At 32.5% G+C, this 6,665-nt stretch overlaps 1 long non-coding RNA gene across 2 annotated transcripts; it reads right to left on the bottom strand.

Annotated features, from left to right (window-relative positions):
- Positions 1 to 1,298: 1,298 nt before the first annotated feature.
- Positions 1,299 to 2,712, bottom strand: LOC135125655 (uncharacterized). Of its 2 annotated transcripts, XR_010279927.1 has the most exons (3): positions 2,335 to 2,712; positions 2,092 to 2,282; positions 1,299 to 2,041 (listed from the first exon to the last, which is right to left on the bottom strand). It is a non-coding gene; the product is annotated as an uncharacterized LOC135125655 (long non-coding RNA). The 2 variants fall into 2 exon arrangements; XR_010279926.1 differs by having other exon boundaries at positions 2,092 to 2,712.
- Between the last annotated feature and the right edge of the window lie 3,953 nt (positions 2,713 to 6,665).

Below are 6,665 nucleotides of genomic sequence, written 5' to 3' on the forward strand. Positions count from 1 at the left end.
AGGTACTACCATACAGTAAAATTTCATTTTTGAAAAAGTTGACAAAAATTCTGAAAAAATTCAGAGATATATATATCCCGACGTGTTGATTCCAAAAATATAGCATGTTTATGGTAACGGAGCAATATTTTCGGAAAATTCGGTGTGAAATTCGATTTTTTTTAAATTTTTGAAAATTGCGATATTTCAATGGACGATTCTGGATAAACGGTTTAAGTTATCGAAGATATGAAGTCAAAAGTGACTTCTGCGGCCCAAAATATACATGGAAGTATTTAGTTAAATTTCGAAAATCGTGGAAAATGGATTGAAATTTGCTAGTACTTGCCAAATAACCTACCCTCTAATAAAGTAAAAGGCGGGTGGGCCAGGCTAGTATTTGCCAAAATAACACTCACAAAGTAGATCATTTTCCAAAATCAGCTTATCGTAGCGAGTACTACTAAATTTTCCAGTTTTTCGATTTTTCAACTTCCAGATTTTTCAATTTCTCGCTTTTTAAATTTTCATTTTTTTGATCTGTCTTTCGATTTTTGATTTCTCTGGGCAACTGAAAAAAATTTTCGATTCTTTAATTTTACAATTTTGGCAGTTTTCCGATTTCTTAATTATTTGATTTTTAAAAATATCGAGTACCTAAATACATGTTTATAGTCGTCGGCAAATGGATAAAACCACTTGTTAAAACGTCAGGTTGGTATTATTGCCATGGTAATTTTAAGCCCCTCGGATTGGCAGCGCTTTGACGTTTGTAACCGACAATAACGTCAAACGACTCGTAAACGACTCAAACAACTTCGAACTAGCGCAGCGTGCTTCAAATTCAAAAAGAGAGCGTTTCAATTTGAAAATAATTATTATGAAGCCAAGAACGCGAACTTTGTTCAAAAAACAAATAAAAGCTGCTATTGTAAAATGTTACGAAGAGTTTCAATGGGCATATCCTTCATCTTCCCAGCGTGAACACGAGTTACGACTAGCGAATATTTTTTCAGTACGAAATCTTGGTAGTAACCAGTAACTATAACATTTCCAACGTTACTTGTCCACCACACAGTTCACGTTGTCCATTTTTCACACCAACCAGTGACTCAGTAACATCCTTTTATCCTATCATTAACCAGCTCATTTTCCTGCAGTGTTCAAGAAGTCAAATAAGAACGCTTTTACTCCAACACAAATCCGGACAACTTCCCGAAGATCCTAGACCTTCCCCACGAAAGAAGTCAAAATGGTTTACGGATTTTGAATTCAAAGAAGACCTAAACTTTCAAATATTTGAAAAAAACTCGTCAGAATGAGTTTTTTACAATTCAGGATTTATTTAATTTTGCCACAGAAAATCTTAATTACAACGCAAGTATCCGGACTCTACGAAGGGTTATTAAATCCATGGGTTACAATTTAAAAAAAGTTGAAAACAGGAAAATTATAATTGAGTCGCCCCGCTTACAGGGATTAAAAATTAAATTTTTAAGGCGTTACATACAGTTAATGGAAGAAGATGTGACATTTGTTTATTTAGACGAGACGTGGTCAGCATGGTGTACCAGTAAGAAGATGGGTGCATGAGAGTGATCAGAGAGGCATGCCTGCGAAAATAGTAATGAATGAGGGTAGGAGGTTTACCATACTTCATGCAGGGGGTAAATTTGGTTTGAAGTGTGAATGGATGAATGCAGAGAATGATATAGAAACAATTATTGTAGAGGTAATAGGTGATTAATTTACCTTGCTAAGTAAATAAATGTCACACCTTTTAACAGTTATTGTATTAATGAGTTAGTTAGTTGTTCCTGTTTTATTCCATTGTTAAAGTTTTTGACAATACACTGATTTGTAACAGTTGAGACTACTGTTTACGTTCCTATAAATTATGTTCATTGAGAATTGTCTTTCTATCACATTTAGAACATTTCATTTTATTTAATTCCCTCCTGTTATTCAACCTTGGTGAATTGATCTGCTTCTTTACATCACTTCCTTTTGCTTCACGCTTTATCTCTTTAAATACTTCATGTAGTTTCTTATAAATTATAACCTACAATTTTCTCATATTTATTTGTATACAGTGGGCTCAAAATACTCAACAGTTCTGGTAATATTTCATTAAAATGTGTAAATCTTCTAATGACGCATTATTAGTACAAGCACCAGAGTTCTGTGATTCAGAAGAACCAAGCCATAAGTCAGTATCGTCCATGGCAGCACAAATAAGACTGATGGAAATATTAATACAAATTACAAACTGCCACTCATGTGGTGATTCTTCGTGCACCATCCTTGTACATAGATAGGTAAAAATACAAATAAAAGTTCCAATTTTCACTATACCTTTGGGTCGCACTTGCCCATTTTATTGATGTCCACCTTTTGTTAACGAGATGGTAAACTGTTAACTGCTTATACCATCAATTGTGGCAGTGCAGATTTATACTGCACTTTCGATTCCACAGTTTGATAATGGCGGTGTATGTGCACTGAAAATGCGTACCCTAAGCTCTAACCCACATAAAAGAGCCCCTTAATTAATAAGCCGTCGCCTTGTAAGCACAGAACCTTGTAAGACGGCGATCAAACAAATGTCAAAAAAAAGTAACTAATGTCATTAATCGTCGGCCATTTTCTCTCTAAAAAGGTACGGAAAGCCGTTTACACCAGCGAAATTTTGAAAACTTACACTAGGGAGTGGTTAAATCGAAATGCCGACGACTGTATTTTTTTTAATTTTCGATTTTTGATTTTTTGTCACCGAGTTTTTGGAAGGGAGTAAAAAGTAATTTTGATCAGCGATTGCCATGTTTACCGTAACTTTAAAACTTCTGAAACTTTTGTTTCTAATTTTCGATTTTTCAAAATTTTGATTGGAATAACTTTGTTCTTTTAGTTAAAAAATGGAAAAATGACAAATCGTGAAAAAAATTTTTAACTTGACAACTTGAAAAATTAAAAATCAAAAAATTACAAAATTGTGAACTTAAAACTTGAAAAATCAAAAGATTGGAATTAAAAACTGCAAAATTGTCAAACAAATTATCAAATGAAAGATTCAAAAGTTGAAAAATTTAAAAACTAAAAAAAATGAAAACTGAAATTTCAAATTTGATTTTAAGATTTGTTTTTTTTTTCAATGTTTCGATATTTCAGTTTTTGATTTTCCGATTAAACAGTTCCCATTTCTCATTTATCCAATTTTTCAATTTGTCATTTTTTGATTTTTAAGTTTTTTTATTTTTAGCATTTTTAGCAAGTACTAGCTCCACCCACCCAGCCTTTATTTTTATAGAAGAATAAGTCATCTGCAAAAATCAGTCTTATTTGGGCAAGTACTAGCCCCCCGCCCACCTCCCCTTATTTTCTCAAAAAATGTCATTTGCCAAAATCAAACTCATCTTGACAAGTACTAGCCCCGCCCACCCACCCTTTATTTTCTTGGAAGAGTGGGTCATCTGCCAGAATTAATCTTATCTTGACAAATAGTAGCCCCGCCCACCCACCCTTATTTTCTTAGAGGATATGTCATTTGCTAAAATCAGTCTCATACTTGCCAAGATAAGATTGATTTTGGCAGATGACCTACTCTTCAAAGAAAATAAAGGGTGGGTGGGCGGGGCTAGTACCTTTTCTTAGAAGAGTAGGTCATTTGTCAGAATAAGTCTTATTTTGGCAAAGATACTACCTTGGCCCACCCGCCTTTTATTTTCGTAGAGGGCAGGTTATTTAGGAAGTAGGTACTATCATACTGTAAAATTTAATTTTTGAAAAAATTGTCAAAAATTCTGAAAAAATTCAGATATATATATATATCCCGACGTGTTGATTTCAAAAATATAGCATGTTTATGGTAACGGAGCAATATTTTCGAAAAATTCGGTGTGAAATTCAAAATTTTTGAAATTTTTGAAAATTGCGATATTTCAATGGACTTTTCTGGAAAAACGGTTTACGTTATCGAAGATATGAAGTCAGAAGTGACTTCTGCGGCCCAAAATGTACATGGAAGTATTTAGTTAAATTTCGAAAATCGTCGAAAATGGATCGAAATTTGCCAGTAGTTGCCAAATAACCTACCCTCTAAGAAAATAAAAGGCGGGTGGGCCAGGCTAGTATTTGCCAAAATAACACTCACAAAGTAGATCATTTGCCAAAATCAGTCTTATCGCAGAGAGTACTACTAAATTTTCCAGTTTTTCGATTTTTTAACTTCCGAATTTTTCAATTTCTCGCTTTTTAAATTTTCAATTTTTTGATCTGTCTTTCAATATTTGATTTCTCTGGGCAACTGAAAAAACTTTCGATTCTTTCATTTTACAATTTTAGGAGTTTTCCGATTTCTTAATTATATGATTTTTAAAAATATCGAGTAAATACATGTTTATTTTTTTAAATTTTCGATTTTTGATTTTTTGTCACCTAGTTTTTGAAAGGAAGTAAAAAGTAATTTTGATCAGCGATTGCCATGTTTACCGTAACTTTAAAACGTCTGAAACTTTTGTTTCTAATTTTCAATTATTGGATTTTTCGATTTTTCAAAATTTCGGTTCGAATACATTTGTTTTTTTAGTTAAAAAATCGAGAAATGACAAATCGTGAAAAGGAAAAATTTTAACTTGAGAACTTGAAAAATTAAAAATCAAAAAATTCCAAAATTGTAAAGTTAAAACTTGAAAAATCAAAAGATTGGAATTAAAAACTGCAAAATTGTCAAACAAATTATCAAATGAAATATTCAAAAGTTGAAAAATTTAAAAACTAAAAATAAACGAAAACTGGAATTTCAAATTCGATTTTATAAGATTTGTTTTTTTTTTCAGTTTTTCGATATTTCAGTTTTTGATTTTCCGATTAAACAGTTCCGATTTTTCATTTATCCAATTTTTCAATTTGTCATTTTCTGATTTATTAGTTTTTTTTATTTTTTGCAAGTACTAGCCCCGCCCACCTTCCCTTATTTTCTTAGAGGATGTCATTTGCCAAAATCAGTCTCATCTTGACAAGTACTAGCACCGCCCACCCACCCTTTATTTTCTTAGAAGAGTGGGTCATCTGCCAAAATCAGTCTTATCTTGACAAGTACTAGTCCCGCCCACCCAACCTTATTTTCTTAAAGCATATGTCATTTGCAAAACTCAGTCTCATACTTGCCAAGATAAGATTAATTTTGGCAGATGACCTACTCTTCTAAGAAAATAAAGGGTGGGTGGGCGGGCTAGGCTAGTACCTTTTCTTAGAAGAGTAGATCATTTGTCAAAATAAGCCTTATTTTGGCAAATACTAGCCTGGCCCACCCGCCTTTTATTTACTTAGAGGGTAGGTTATTTGGGAAGTAGATACTGTAAAATTTCATTTTTGAAAAAGTTGTCAAAAATTCTGAAAAAATTCGGAGAGAGAAATATATTCCGACGTGTTGAATCGAAAAATATAGCATGTTTATGGTAACGGAGCAATATTTTCGGAAAATTCGGTGTGAAATTCGAATTTTTTTATATTTCAATGGAAGATTCTGGAAAAATGGTTTAAGCTATCGAAGATATGAAGTCAGAAGTGACTTCTGCGGCCCAAAATGTACATGAAAGTATTTAGTTAAATATCGAAAATCGTCGAGAATGGGTCAAAATTTGCATAAGAGAGGTAATACGAATAATGGGAAATTTCATTTTTGAAAAAATCATTTAAAAATTCTGATTAAATTCAGGGATATAGATCCCGACGTGTTGATTCCAAAAATATAGAGTAGTTATGGTCACGGAGAAATATTTTTTCGAACGTATCTATTACCCATTCTTGGTTAAGAATACTTTATTTCTGTTTAATAAAATTAAGGTTTATAGAAATTTGTGTTCAGCAGTATATGAAGTTGTTATTCAATTCTCTTTCAGCTTTTTGGGAAATTCGCTGATCCGAACAAATCGCTAATCCAAACACACCTTTCCCCAATTAATTCGGATCGAGGTTATACTGTACTTTGTATTCTTTGAAAGGAACACAAAATTTTATCATGTTATGCATATTCTTCCACTGAAAAAACGTTACAAAGTTACACACTTCAACGTATTTTTAACGTTGATATGACGTACCAGTACATAAGTCAAACTTACTGTTTCAACAGAAAACCTTGTTTCAACGTTGACAACGTATAATAATTAAAGTAATTACACTACGTGCTTGTTTACCGAGCTCCTTATTATCTTATTTAGATTCAATAAGTGAATACCTTCTATGTATATCCTTTCACGTGTAAACTAATTAATTACTTTTTCTTATGAATGGTACTAAAAAAAAAAAACACATCTGCTCCATGAAATATTTCTTTTTGGTAACAGTAGTAAATCAAATATTTGTGTCAACTAAGTAGGGTAAATAAATCCCCCTGTACATCTCTCCAACAAGCTAAAAACCACCGCGTTTGCAGAATTTCATATCTGTTCTCGAGATATAAACCAAGTATTATGTATAATTTATGTAAGACATCCTGTATCGTATTATTAATTAGACGTACGAAACAATAAAAATGCTCTATTTTAACAATAACCTCTGGTTAATTTGTCACATGGTATGCTGGTGTGAAATTACTGGTGGTTACATCGATGTCTGTTTAAAAAACACTGTTGAAGCCAACGGAAAAATGCCAATGACTTCCACTTTTGCTGTGAACACAGCTGAAC

Source organism: Zophobas morio, unplaced genomic scaffold (assembly GCF_036711695.1).
Source record: "Zophobas morio isolate AGI-343-1 ecotype UQ-CSIRO unplaced genomic scaffold, CSIRO_AGI_Zmor_V1 ptg000009l, whole genome shotgun sequence".
Taxonomy (NCBI): Eukaryota; Metazoa; Arthropoda; class Insecta; order Coleoptera; family Tenebrionidae; genus Zophobas; species Zophobas morio.